This window comes from Calypte anna, chromosome W, assembly GCF_003957555.1.
Source record: "Calypte anna isolate BGI_N300 chromosome W, bCalAnn1_v1.p, whole genome shotgun sequence".
NCBI lineage: Eukaryota > Metazoa > Chordata > Aves > Apodiformes > Trochilidae > Calypte > Calypte anna.
Window position 1 is genome coordinate 13,478,058 of NC_044276.1, and position 15,030 is coordinate 13,493,087.

The following is a 15,030-nucleotide window of genomic DNA, read 5'->3' on the forward strand; positions in this document are numbered from 1 at the left end:
CTCTGTGTCCTTGGCTCTGCATACCAGTCTCTAGCAGTAACTATAAACATCAAGTGTTATCAGTCCTAGAAGCACATACACTGTCTGAGAAACTTGCTGTTAATTTCAGCAAATGCAACTACTTACAAGGGACTTAGCTAAAAGCAAAAGTACAGAAACAGAAAATCACCTTTATCCTGGCCCAAACCAGGACATTCCACCCCTTATTCCATACCATTTGCGTCATACTCTAATCATTACTAACTCTTATCCTTAAACACATCTATACACAAATTATTACTATCTCTCAGTGCTAAAATTCACTAAGTAATTCAGTCTACAATTGCAGATGTTCATCTATTGTAGCAGATTCTCAAAAGAAGGACCAGTCTTCACAGTTCATGTCCATGGTCCACAAGTTACAGGTTGCAGATGGTAATTTCAAGGAAGTTACTGGATGCCAGACGATGAACCTAGTTCTGGTTTCATCACCACAAAACCATCCTGAAAAACACTCATAGAACACTGTTAGTTTATGCAACAGTTCACATAACAGTAGTTATGGTGGGATACAAGTTCATGACTCCCAAAGAGTCTATGCATTACTGATTAAATTAAACAAGCAGAAATTAGGAATTCTCACCTAGTGTTAGATTCCCTTGTGGTACACATTGTACTTCTCCATCTTTCATCATCACCCACCAAGTGTGTCCAGGCCCTTGAGCGAAAGCAACCCCACGAATGGGTTTACCTTTGCCCGAGGCAGGATAAATCCAAACTGTTTTCCCTAGCAGATTCTTCTCATGCACCACAGGCACTTTGTCCCCATCTACTGTGTGTAGAAGATCTGACTGAGCAGGACCAGCTCGATTGATGGAACCCCTGGTATTAACTAACCAGGTGGCTTTTGCTAAGTGCTTGTCCCAATTTTTGAAAGTTCCACCACCCATTGCTTTTAAGGTAGTTTTTAACAGACCATTGTACCTTTCAATTTTACCTGAGGCTGGTGCATGATAGGGAATATGGTATATCCACTCAATACCATGTTCTTTGGCCCAATTATTTATGAGATTATTTTTGAAATGAGTTCCATTATCTGACTCAATTCTCTCTGGTGTACCATGTCTCCACAAGACTTGTTTCTCTAGGCCCAGGATAGTGTTCCGGGCTGTGGCATGAGGCACAGGATATGTTTCCAGCCATCCTGTACTTGCCTCCACCATTGTAAGCACATAGCGCTTACCCTGGCGAGTTTGAGGCAATGTGATGTAGTCGACTTGCCAGGCCTCCCCATACCTATATTTTGACCATCTCCCTTCATACCATAGAGGTTTCAACCTTTTAGCTTGCTTAATTGCAGCACATATGTCACAATCGTGGATAACCTGCGAAATAGAGTCCAAAGATAAATCCACCCCTCGGTCACGAGCCCATCGATATGTTCCATCCCTGCCTTGATGACCTGAAGCATTGTGGGCCCATTTGGCCAAAAACAGTTCACCTTTATGGTCCCAGTCCAGATCTATTTGGAACACTTGAGCAGCCTCATCTGCTCGTTGGTTGTTTCGATGTTCCTCGGTAGCTCGATATGAAGGTACGTGGGCATCTACGTGACGCACTTTTACATCAAGTTTCTCTAACCTAGTAGCAATATCTTTCCAGAGTTCAGCAGCCCAGATAGGTTTATCTCTACGTTGCCAGTTGTTTTGCTTCCACTGCTTTAACCAACCCCATAAGGCATTTGCTACCATCCATGAGTCAGTATAGAGATAAAGTCTCGGCCACTTTTCTTGTTCAGCAATGTCCAAAGCCAATTGGATGGCTTTTACTTCTGCAAATTGACTTGATTCACCATCTCCTTCATCTGTTTTTGCAACTAGTCGTGTAGGATTCCATACGGCAGCTTTCCACCTTCGATGGTCTCCTACCAGACGACAGGATCCATCAGTGAAAAGAGCATATTGTTTCTCGTTCTCTGGGAGCTGGTCGTATGGTGGGGCTTCTTCAGCCCGTTTTACCACTTTTCCTGGTGGCATTCCAAAGTGTTTGCCCTCTGGCCAATGTGTTATTGCTTCTACAATTCCTGGACGATTAAGTCTTCCTATCCTAGCTCTCTGTGAGATTAAAGCAATCCATTTACTCCAGGTAGCATCGGTAGCATGATGGGAAGATTCTCTACCTGTGTACATAAAACCTAGTACAGGTAATCGTGGCACTAGGAGGAGCTGTGCTTCAGTACCAATCACTTCTGAAGCAGCTCTAACTCCTTCGTATGCGGCCAATATCTCTTTTTCGGCAGCTGTGTAGTTGGCTTCGGAGCCTTTGTAGTTTCGACCCCAAAATCCTAGAGGTCGGCCTCGAGTCTCTCCTGGAGCTTTTTGCCAGAGGCTCCATGTAGGACCATCACCTCCATCTCCGGTGTAAAGAATATTTTTGATGTCTGGCCCTGTTCGAATTGGTCCAGGGGCCATTGCCTGTACAATCTCCTGTTTAATATTCTCAAAAGCAGCTTGTTGTTCTGAGCCCCATTTAAAGTCTTTCTTCTTCCGGGTAACCTCATAGAGAGGTTTCACAATCTGATTATATAAGGGAATATGCATTCTCCAGAAACCAACAGTTCCTAAAAAGGACTGAGTTTCCTTTTTGGTAGTTGGTGGGGCCATAGCAGTTATTTTGTTAATCACGTCCATTGGGATGTGGCGACGTCCATCTTGCCACTTAACTCCCAGAAACTGTATCTCTTGTGCAGGTCCCTTGACCTTGTTCCTTTTAATAGCAAAACCAGCCTCTAGGAGGATTTCAATTATCTTCTTACCTTTCTCGTAGACTTCCTTTGCTGAGTCACCCCATACAATGATGTCATCGATGTACTGTAGATGTTCTGGAGCTCCACCCTTTTCCAAGGTATCATGGATCAGTCCATGGCAGATGGTAGGACTGTGTTTCCACCCCTGGGGCAGTCGATTCCAAGTGTACTGGACACCTCTCCAGGTGAAGGCAAACTGTGCCCTGCATTCTGGTGCTATAGGAATAGCAAAAAATGCATTAGCAATATCAATAGTAGCATACCACCTGGCTGCCTTTGACTCCAGCTCATACTGAAGTTCTAGTATGTCCGGCACAGCAGCACTTAGTGGTGGTGTAACCTCATTCAGGGCACGATAGTCCACTGTCAGCCTCCACTCTCCATTTGGCTTTTTCACTGGCCATACAGGACTGTTGAAGGGTGAATGAGTCTTGCTGATCACTCCTTGGCTCTCTAATTGCCGGATCAGCTTGTGAATGGGGACCACAGCATCTCTGTTGACACGATATTGTCTACGATGCACTACTGAAGTAGCAGTTGGCAGACGCTGGTTTGTAGTCCTCAGCAATCCCACTACAAAGGATTTATCTGAAAGGCCAAACAAAGTATGCAGCCATTCTGCATTCTCAGTCTTAATAGCTGCAGTACCGAAGGACCAGCGGTACCCTTTCGGGTCCTCGAAATCACCTCCCTTGAGGTAGTCTATGCCAAGGATGCACGGAGCATCTGGACCAGTCACTATTGGGTGTTTATGCCACTTTATTCCAGTGAGGCTCACATCAGCCTTCACAATAGTCAGTTCTTTAGATCCCCCCGTCACTCCAGAAATAGTGACGGAGTCTGTGCCTTTCTGATTCGATGGCATTAGGGTGCACTGTGCACCAGTGTCCACCAAGGCTTTATACTTTTGTGGCTCTAATGTGCCAGGCCATCGAATCCACACAATCCAATAGATTCGGTTGTCCCTCTCCTCCACCTGGCTGGAGGCAGGGCACCTCTAAGCTTGAGCACATACAGCATTGTCAGTATGTGCATTACTGGAGTTTGCATCCCCAGTACTCACACCTGATGTGCATGGATCTTGAGTCACCAGCATTTTTGGGTTGGGTAACTCCACACTGGACACTTGAGCAGCCATCTTTTTAGAAGGACCTCCTTTTGCCTTTGGCTTACTTATCAACTCAATCACTCGGTCCTGTAGGGCAGCAGTAGGTTTCTTGTCCCACTTTTTCATGTCCTCCCCACACTCACACAGGATTACCCATAGGGTCCCTCTTGCTGATTTCTGTTTCTCTCGATTCTGTCTCATAGGAGGGCGTCTCCTCTTAATGGCTGCAATGCGGCGTCCTCCGTCTGTCTGAGGAGAAGGGGGTGAATGCCATTCCTCAGATGCTCTCTTAATAGCTGAGACCCAGGCCCGACAAGGGGCTATGACAGCATCTTCACACTCTCGTACAGTTTTAATCACATCACCCACAGTTGTATCTGTCTCTGCAGGAACCCATAGCATTACTGATAGTGTATGATTAAAAGGTGGTGGTGCAGCATGCACAAACCTTTGCATCATAGGTTTAGGGCATGGTACGTGATAGGGATCTTCAATGTCATCATTATTATAGATCAGATCTCGCACAGCCAATTCTTCGAGATACCTGATAGCTTTTCCAAGGTTGCGTGCTTTGATCTGTGGGCAGTCTATTTCCTCTTTATAGGGATATCTCTCCTTTACAGCTGACAAGAGTCGTTTCCACAGGCTGGTAGTTCCAGCCTTTTCCCCAAATGCCCGATCAATACCTGCATCTTTGGCCAGGGATCCCAACTGCCTGGCTTCCTTCTGAGTTAATGTTATGGTAGCAGCCCCCTCATTCCAGCATCGGAGTAACCAAGAGAGAAGTGGTTCACCTGGAAAACGGCTGAAATCTTTTCTCAGAGTACGCAAGTCTCTCATGGAATAGAGCTGAGCAGATTCTGAGTCTGAGTCCTCATCTGACTCTGGACTAGCTGCTCTACCTGGTCTGGGAGGAGAGCCATTATCCTCTATTTCCTCTATCACCTGGTCATCTTGTTCAGACTTGGAAGGGTTACGGCTCGTTTCTGATTTCCCTTGTTTTCCTTTTCTCCTAGTTACAGGGTTAACAAGTAACTGTGTGGGCTGAGGGGGAGAGGCTGAGGCATCTGCAGCAGTGGCAGCAGCAGGGCTTGTTTTCTGAGCAGCAGCAGTGTCTGTGGGAGTAGACACAGCAACTGGAGCTGAAGCAGAAACACTGGCGATGCTGGCCGGCCTTATCTGAGTTGTGCCCTTGCGTGAGGGGGGGCGAGAAGCGGCTGGGGAGGCAGGAGTGGGGGTGCTCTCTGTACGAGGAGCAGCTCTCACTCTCCGAACAGCAACTCTCGGCCTCCGAAAAGGCATACTCAATCTCATTACTGTGGTTTTTGTGTTACTCCTCACCAATATATGAGAGAAATTAACAACACCCACTAAAAGATTGAGAGATGAAATGCTACTGTTACTAAAATCAGGTGGAGTCAGCCCAAAATACGATGGAATGGTATAATTTTCCAAATTAAAACTGGGAGTGTAATTACCAACCAAGTTTTTTATCTCTGTATGAAACACTACTGCACCATGCACCATGATATACACCAGTATTGAGGACAATATTGCAATGATGGTTCTTAAGCAGCTCTTACGAAAGACAAACCACAAAGTAACAGCAATTCCAGCTGCAAAAAGACAGATTGCATACCCTAAATACCAAAGATATGGCACGATTGGTTTAATCTCCAACCCTGTGAAATTTCCAAAGAACAAGGTCTGATTCCAGCTCAGGAAAGCCATTCTTTCACTGGAGTTGGAATTCAAACTGTTCAGGCAATTTAGTCAAAATTTAAACTGGACTCGAGCCAATTAGCTCGAGCCCCACGTCGGGCGCCAATAAATCTGTCACGGCTTAACACTGGCCCGGCAATTAAACCGAATAACAGACGCTCTCTATTAATCTGTCTCTCCTTGATAGAGAAAGGAGAGAGAATAAGGGAGAGAGACTTATGGGTTGGAAACTAAACTACACAACTTTAATAAAACAGTAGTGATAAATAGGTAAAATTACTAAATATATACAAATATACAGGAAAATGGAAACCACATTCCTCCCTCCTTTCCCCCAATAACTCTCACGTCACCACCAAGGCTGTAGGGCAGCCCTGGGAAAGTCCAGGCTGGACTCCTGGAGTCGGCAGCAGTTGGGAACCGGAGGCAGGAACACACAGATATGGGCTGGCACGGATCAGGAGCACAGGCAGACGAATGGACAGGATCCTTCCAGGATGCCGGGTGAAGGAAGGGAAGCAGGAAAAGATCTGGCTCGGCCCACGTGATGCCTCAAATTTATACTGAGTGTGACGTATATGGGATGGAATACTCTGTTTGGTCAATTCTGGCATCTATCTTGTCCATTCCTCCCTAAAGGAGGGTTCAGGTGGGGCCTCTGTGTCCTTGGCTCTGCATACCAGTCTCTAGCAGTAACTATAAACATCAAGTGTTATCAGTCCTAGAAGCACATACACTGTCTGAGAAACTTGCTGTTAATTTCAGCAAATGCAACTACTTACAAGGGACTTAGCTAAAAGCAAAAGTACAGAAACAGAAAATCACCTTTATCCTGGCCCAAACCAGGACAAAAGGTCAGGTGGAACAACTATCTGCTTTCTAAATCTGGAATCAAGAAAGAAGGAAAAATGTTTAGTTCTGGAGTGTATGTCTACCAATACAAAATGCAATAAAAGTTTACAGTGTTGTTTTAGGAAGACTGTAACTAAAAGTTTTTTTATATTCTACAGGATTTGTTCTTAATGTAGTCATTGAATATTCATTTGCCACATGTGATTTCTCTTTAGTTGGGTTTTCTTGCATACAGAAATTTTTCATCTGTACTGTGGAAATGTGCCCAGAGGCTTTTCTCTACCATAGAAGTCCCCAATTTTGTGCAAATGGTGATATTTACCATTATTAGAAGTAATCCATTTTATCCTTATAGATTTAAAAAATTAAACTGAAATAGTGAGATTTTAAGGTTGTTTCTTTAAAAGATATTTAAACACAAAGAAAATGAAGGAAAGGTTATAAAAGTTTAGACATGGAGCTTCAAGTCATGGTTTAGTTGTCATGGCGCTGTTGGGTTGACAGTTGGACTTGATAATCTTAGAGGTCTTTCCCAACCTTAACCATTCTATGAAAGTCATCTCAATTTTGTTTGGGCTTTGTATTGCCTTGGTAATAAAAAAAAGAAACCATATGTATGGAGCTAGGTAAGCAAAGCAAGTTTGTGAAACTTGGAACAGCGATGAAGAATTGCTGTGGTGAGATGGAGAGCAAAGGGAGAGTGTACTTATAACCCACTAGTTTGTAATGATTTTTCTTAAAGGGCGGTTCCTACAAGTAACATTAAATGTGAACTACACACTTCAGAGTTATTAAAGGATTTCTAACTATATTAATGCAATAGTGATTTACCACAGGATGTCTTTATTCCTTATTTATGTATAGAATATTAAATTATGCTTATCTTAATTTTGTTTACCAGAAAAATTAACTTTTCTCCTTTGTAATCAAATAGAGACTGCATAATCTGCAGTGATAAAAATACATTTGTTATAGACCAGGGAAAACTGTTTTTAATCAGGTCTAATGATTCCAGTTCATTTTTATTTACATATAAATTGGTAGTTTGAAATGGGTATAAATTACTTTTTTTACCTATGTGTACAAAAGTAAATGCTTTCAATAAAACTAACAAAACCACCAGTCTCCTGCAGTTTTGGGATGGTGAGCTGGAAGAGAGAGGAATTATACATAGCTAGTGATAATAAACAGGCAGTACTTAAGTGAACTCCACTATTATTGCACTTCTTTCAAAGTTGTTAACTGTTTATAGTTCTAATAATTTTAATTTAAACCCTTTAGCAACTCTTGGTATATTTTAACTCTTTTTAGTTGATTTTTGGTAATATTTAAATAGGACATTTTTTTAATATAAGCAGAAATGTGCTGTATTTTCATAAAATTCACTTATTTTCTGTGTGCTGTTAATCTGCAAAGAAAAGAATAAGAAACATAGCAATATAATAGCAGGCATCAGCGTTCCTCTTCTAAGATATGTTTTGTTGTTGTTTAGCTTCTATTTTTTTAAACTGAAAATGCAAAATGTACACACTGCCTTTTAAAGAGAATGCATACAGAGAAGTCCTAAATTAACTTTGTCTTCTAAATAACATGCATCTTTGGGAAGGGAAAAAGTCCAAAAAGCAGAACTGATTTTGGACTGACTTTGTATACATTTTGCAGTACATTTAAATATATCCTGGAGGATTTATACTGTATTGTATTTTGCTTTAATGTTAAAAGAGGTGATCAAACATGTAGAATTGGGTCCCTTCTTCAGTACTGAGCAACTTCAAGGCCCTCTGGGCTACCTTCTTCAAGATTTGGCCACCTGAGAGGTCCCCCATGTAGTGTAGGTAAGCATGAGCCACTAGCAGCACTGGCTCATGCTCTGCCATATGATGGATTCTGTCCATCTTAATTTTCAGGTTTGCATATCACAGGAAAATTCTACCAAAAACAATTTGGTTCTGGTAGAACTGTAGGAGTAGAGATTTGTAGCAAGATGAACCTCTTTTAGGGAACAGCGCTTCAAGGTCCAACCAGGTGTTCCATCAGAGACTCACAAGCAATTCTCCAAGCCTATGGCTCTCGGAGTTGACTAGCCCGGATAGGTGCTGTTGCTCCAAGAGCAACTGGCCTCTCTGCTGGCTATCTCAGGACTGAGCCCCGCCTGTGTCTTAGGCCTCACCTTTTATTGGCCCCCGGTCCTGCTCATGTGCAGTGGGGGCCCACCCTAATTGGGCACAGGTGGGCTTGACACAAGCTCATGCTCACTCCCTGGCAAGTAGTGGTACCTGGTTGTCTCATTTCACTACATTTCCCCCCTCTTTTTTTTTTTTTTTGTGAAGAACTATTGTGACAGTTGTAATAAGTACATAATAAACACAAATACAACAAAAATGACAATTCCTCTCTTTTTTTTTTTTTTTTAAGTTTTTAAGTTTTTTTGGGTTTTTTGTTTTGGGTTTTTTTTGTTTTTATTTTCTTTGTTTATTGCCTTTTTTTTTTTTGTTAGAAGAACACAAACAACAAGCAAGAAAAATTATACGATGTCCAAACATGCAAATTTGGCAAGGTTATTCAGTTTGACGTGCTGGATGATGCACCGTTGTCCGTTTGGGGTCTGGTGGCGGGAGGGTGTGTCCATTTACTGGGTACCCAAAGAGGTCCGGAGTCTGTGGAGACACAGCTATATCCTCTTCCGGTAAACAGTAGCAGCTTGGGCCCTACCCACTGACCTGTAGCTGGATCCTTGTAGTTGATTTGGACTTCCGGCATGCGGTTGACTTTCTGGGACGAGTAGTGGAGCAACACAGGGGGTTGCTGGGAATCGCGGCTTAGACTAAGAAAATTTAGTGTAAAAAGCACTTTGCTAAGCCGCATCTGTGGGTCCATGTCTTTGCTGTCCTTTTGTTTTTGTAGATATGTCTTCAGGGTGCGATTAGCTCTTTCCACTATCGCCTGGCCTGTAGACGAATGAGGGATTCCTGTAATGTGTTTCACTCCCCAAGTAGCAAGAAACTGCTTGACTTTTCCGCCTGTATAAGCAGGCGCATTGTCGGTTTTTACTACTTGAGGGACCCCCATAACAGCAAAGCAATTGGTCAGGTGACGGACCACATGTAAAGCCTTCTCCGCTGTCCGAGCTGTCGCCCAGAGCATGCCCAAAAAGGTGTCTATCGTTACATGGACGTATTTGTGTCATCCGAATTCTGGGATGTGGGTGACATCCATCTGCCAGATCTCTCCCGCCTGCAGCCCACGTGGATTGACTCCCACTCCTAGGGCAGGGCCAAATTGTGCGCACCGAGGGCATGCTTTAACAATCCCTTTTGCATCTTCCCATGGAATTGCAAACATGCACTTCAACGCCCTGGCATTTTGATGGAATAAGGAATGGCTGTTTTGAGCCTTCGCGAACTGACTTATGGGACCCTGCATTCCTAGGCTGACCAGGGAGTCAGCCCTTGCATTTCCTTCTCCTCCAATCATGCTATCTTCTTGGTATATTGGTCCATAAATTCCCATCGGTATCCGGTAAACCTGTGTTGTCGTCAGCGTGACATATATTGCTGAGGGCACATCGATGCCCAGGCTTCCCCTTGTGGCTGGGGCGGGGAGGTGGTGTAAAGCGCTGGCCCGGCTACTTGTGTCATGGCGTGGGGGCCTTGCGCGCTGCGCCTTCCATTTTTTGCAGACCTGCATGCCAGGTTGTTGTGGTTGTCTCTCTGGCATCAGTCACACCACACTGTAGCTGAGCAGGCTCTTGCGGAGTGGCCTGTGGCTCCACATCGGAAACAGACAGGGGTGGATTTTCTTGATCGATTTCTCCTTCTGTATCGATTTTCCCTTCTGTCTAGTTTTTGCGCCACTGCCGCGAGGAGCTTTCGGGTGGGTTCCAGTGCGGTGGCAAAGGCACTGGCCATGCCTTGGTTTTGTTGTGTTTGGGTGGCCCTGGAAGCCACCTCTAGCATCTCCGAGACATCAGCCGTTTTTGGTAAAGTGGAGAACAGCGACTTCGTTCTCGGATTTGCGTTTTCAAACACCAGCAGCTTGAACATGGATTCCTTCTGCTCTGCTCCCAGCTCGGATTGAGCCATGATAGACTGCCAGAGTCTGTCAACAAAATGTTGAAAAGGCTCATTCATCCCTTGCTTAACGGCAGTAAATGTAGGGACTGGAGTAGGCTCTGGAACTGCGTAGAAGGCTCGTCGGGCTAGGTGCGCAGCCGTGTGGTGGAGCACAGTCAGGAACTGCAGCTGGACTTGGACATCTGCATATCATCCCGAGCCCGTGAGCATCTCAGCGGTTATCCCTGACAGTGGATCCCCGGGTGCTCGAGGGCGGTTTGCCTCTGCTTGGGCCAGGCGTTCCCATTCTGTGGCCCAGACAATCTGCTGGGAGGGGGTAAGCAGGTACCTGGCCAGATTGCAGCAGCCGTGGGGGCAATTGGTGCCAGCAGTGAAGAGCCAATCCAGGACGGCCTGACCACTCTCTGATTTTAATCCTCCCTCTCTCAGGGTCTTCTTGGCTTGCTGTAAGGTTTTCCAACTGTGCTGTTCAAATCGAAGTGGCCCATTGTTATCATGCAGAACAGGACAAGCAACAGTGCTGGCCTCCCAATCCCCTTCGAGAATGGCACCGCAGATGAAGCCAGACCATCTTCCGGGTCGGGGTTTATCAGCACCTTTGATGCCTTGGTTGTTCTGTCTTGATAACAACGGGGTTTTAATGTCCTCCTCATCATCATCAGGGAGGGTGGGTGGGTCTCGATATTTATGGAAAGATGAGCGTTGTTCTATGCCCGTCATCCTTTTTTTTAAGGATTTCATGGCCTGATTTGTTTGTTCCAGGAGGGCTTTTCTTTTGTCCTCCAGGCCGATGGGTGCAGCTGGTGGGGAGGCTGCTTCTTTCCCATGCTCTTTTTCTGAGCTGGGAGGTGGCAGTAGGGATGGTTTCAAGCAGCAGCTGGGGCCGCCCATCTCGGGGGCATGGGCTGTTGGCATCTTCACATTCTTTTCGTTTCTTTCGGTGCTCGGAACAGGTGCTTCCTTTTCTTCCTCCGGCCCAATATCCATTAGAAACTCGGCTATGGAATGGTGCAACTTCCCTCTCATGCCCTTGATAGCAAGGCTGTTGTCCCTTAGTCCTAGGAACGCCTTCCGGGTTTTTCCATCCTCAGGAGGAGGGGTGGGTAGCAGAGGTGCTGTGGGGACAACACCGGATCCTGCTTCTGGTGGTGGTGCTCTAGTGTCAAAGCTAGCTTTCGGCAGGAGTGCTGCAATGGCGGTGATGGCAGCTTCCACCTTGGCTTTTATTTCTTTTAGGGCATTGATCACCACTCCCCAGGTACCGTCTAATCTGGTTATGTTTTCGTTCACTTCTTGAGTATGGAGGTCTCCCAATAGGTTACTGACCTCCTGCCAGAGTTCCCACGCAGCCGCAGAGGATGGGGAGGAGGAGAGCTCTTGCTCCTTCGCCAATGTCACCAGCTTCTCATTAATCGGGGTGCTTGCTGACAATCCCATCTTTTCCTTTTTCTTGGTCAATCAGTGGTAGGGAAGGAACGGTAGTGGATCTTCTTACCCGACTCCTTGGGTTTTCTGTTAATGCTAGCTTGCGCCGGATTGGATCCCTTTTTTCTGATTCATCTGAGCACGGGCTAGATCGAGGTCTATGCCCGCATTCTCCACCAGATGTAGCAAGACGAACCTCTCTTAGGGAACGGCGCTTCAAGGTCCAACCAGGTGTTCCAGCAGAGACTCACGAGCAATGCTCTAAGCCTATGGCTCTCAGAGTTGACTAGCCTGGATTGGTGCTGTTGCTCCAAGAGCAACTAGCTTCTCTGCTGGCTAGTCCAGGACTGAGCTGAGCCTCTGCTTCAGGCCTCACCTTTTATTGGCCCCCTGGTCCTGCTCATGTGCAGTGGGGGCCCACCCTAATTAGGCACAGGTGGGCTTAACACAAGCTCATGCCCACTCCCTGGCAATTAGTGGCACTTGGTTGCCTCATTTCACTACAGAGATTTATAGCAAAAAGTTTAGTACTTTTTAATGGAAAGGGAATAGAGTAGTTGGAAGGGACATACAACAATCATCTAATACAACTGGATGACTGGGTCTATGACAACTGACTGCCACCAACTCTCCACCACCAACTCTCTGCTGGATGCCTCTACACCACCCAACTTTCCTCTAGGACAACTCTACACGGATTGGCAGATGGTGCACAGAGCTGCACAAGTCCCTCCTGCTGCCTGGATCTTCGCCTCAGCTTGGTGCTGCACTGCTCTGCTGATCCTTCAGTGAGGCAGCTGGCTGCTCCTCAGCTTCCCAAGCAAAACCCTCTTATAGTTCTCCCCATCCACTTTCTGTCCCGTCTGCACATTAGCTGGCCATACTTATGCTGGCTAAAATTTTAATGTCTCTATTTCAAAACAGCAAGGACTGTATGACAAAACATGGGTCTCTCTTGCCAGGCAGCATTCAGGTGTCTGGCTGCCCCCATCCTGTCTTCCTTGCCTGTGTGCCTCCTCCTTCTCCCCCTAATGTAATATGTATGGCAGATGGCAGGCAGGGTAGGAACGAGCTCACTGGTGGTCCCCTCATCACCTCCCCCATGGCACTGTGCAGAATCCTCGCTGGTGTTCAAGGGCTTTTGGGGGAGGACCATTGGCCTGACAGCACGTAAGAGTGCCATGGCTCCATCTGCCAATCTGCGCAGAATTGTCCTGGCAGAGGGTCAGTGGTGTAGAAGCATCTGGAGGAGAGTTGGTAAAGGGGGAGAGTTGGTGGTGCACAGTTGTCTATTTCTGGCCTGACCACTTCAGTGCTGATCAAGTTAAGGCCTATCATTAAGGGCACTGTCAAGGGGCCTCAAACAAACCTATTCTAGTGTTTGACCACCCTCTCTGTAAACAAATGCTTCCTAATGTCCAGTTTAAACCTCCCCTGGCACAGCTTTGAACCATTCCCACATATTCTGTCAGTGGATACCAGGGAGCACCTCCTTCTCTACTTCGCTTCCTCTGGAAGCTGCAGAGAGCAATGAAGTCACCCCTCAGCCTCCTTTTCTCTAAACTAGACAAACCCAGAGTCCTTAGCTGCTCTTCATAAGACATTCCTTCCAGCCTTTTCACCTGCTTTGTTGTCATGTTCTGGACGCATTTAAGGACCTTCACATCCTTCTTAAAGTGTGGAGTCCAGAACTGCATACAGTACTCAAGGTGAGGCCACATCAGTGCTGAATACAGTGGGATCATCACCTCTTGACCAGCTGGTTATGGTGTGTTTCACAGAATCACAGAGTTGGAAGGGACCTCCAGAGATAATCCAGTCCAACTCTCCCACTAACACAGGATCACCTAGAGCACATTGCACAGGACTGCATCGAGGCAGGTTTTGAACACCTCCAGAGAAGGGGACTCCACAACCTCCGTGGGCAGCCTGTTCCAGTGCCTTGTCACCCTCATAATAAAAATTTTTTTCTCATATTTAAATGGAACTTCATGTGTTCCAGATTGTGCCCATTGCCCCATGTCCTATCACTGGGAACTACTGAAAAGAGTCCAGCTCCATCTTCCTTGCACTCACCCTTTAGATACTTGTAGGCATTTATAAGGTCTCCCCTCAGCCTTCTCTTCTCCAGGCTAAAGACTCCCAGCTCTCTCAGTCTTTCCTCATAAGAGACATGCTCCAATCCCCAAATCATCTTCATTACCCTTCTCTGGACTATCTCCAGTAGTTCCCTGAGGCACCCCAGGACGTGGTTTGCCCTCCTGGCTGTCAGGGCACACTGCTGACTCCTATTGAGCCTCCTGTTAACCATCATCCCCCAGATCCCTTTATGCAGGGCTACTCTCCAGACACTCCTCTCCCAATTTATACTTCTGCCTGTGGAGGGCTGCCTCAATAATTTGAGAGACCTGGGAGTTAGCAAAAAAGCAGGATCCCACAATACAAAGCAAGGCCGACCAGAGATAGCGTCAAGGCAAGGCCTGCTGCCAGAAAAATAAAGATGAGGCAAGGCTCATCACCAGAAAAGTTAGTAAGGAATTTGGAGGACACCAGCTCTGAACAAAGGGATTATGTATTCTATCAACTCTTGCTTTTTCCAGGATGTTCTATTGTGGGAAAGTGCTGTAAACATCTGTAGCTGGCAAGACCATGGTCTTTTTTTATTGTATCTTGCTTTTCATAGAATCATAGAATCATAGAATCATAGAATCATAGAATTGGCTGGGTTGGAAGGGACCTCAGAGATCATCGAGTCCAACCCTTGAACCACCGTTGCGGTTGCTAGACTATGGCACTGAGTGACACATCCAGTCTCTTTTTAAATACCTCCAGGGACGGAGAATCCACTACTTCCCTGGGCAGCCCATTCCAATGCCGGATCACTCTCTCCGTAAAGAAATTCTTTCTAATATCTAACCTAAACTTCCCCTGGCACAACTTAAGACCATGCCCTCTTGTCTTGTTGAAAGTCGTTTGGCAAAAGAGACCAACGTCCACCCGGTTACAACCTCCTTTCAGGTAGTTGTAGACAGCGATGAGGTCTCCCCTGAGCCGCCTCTTCTTTA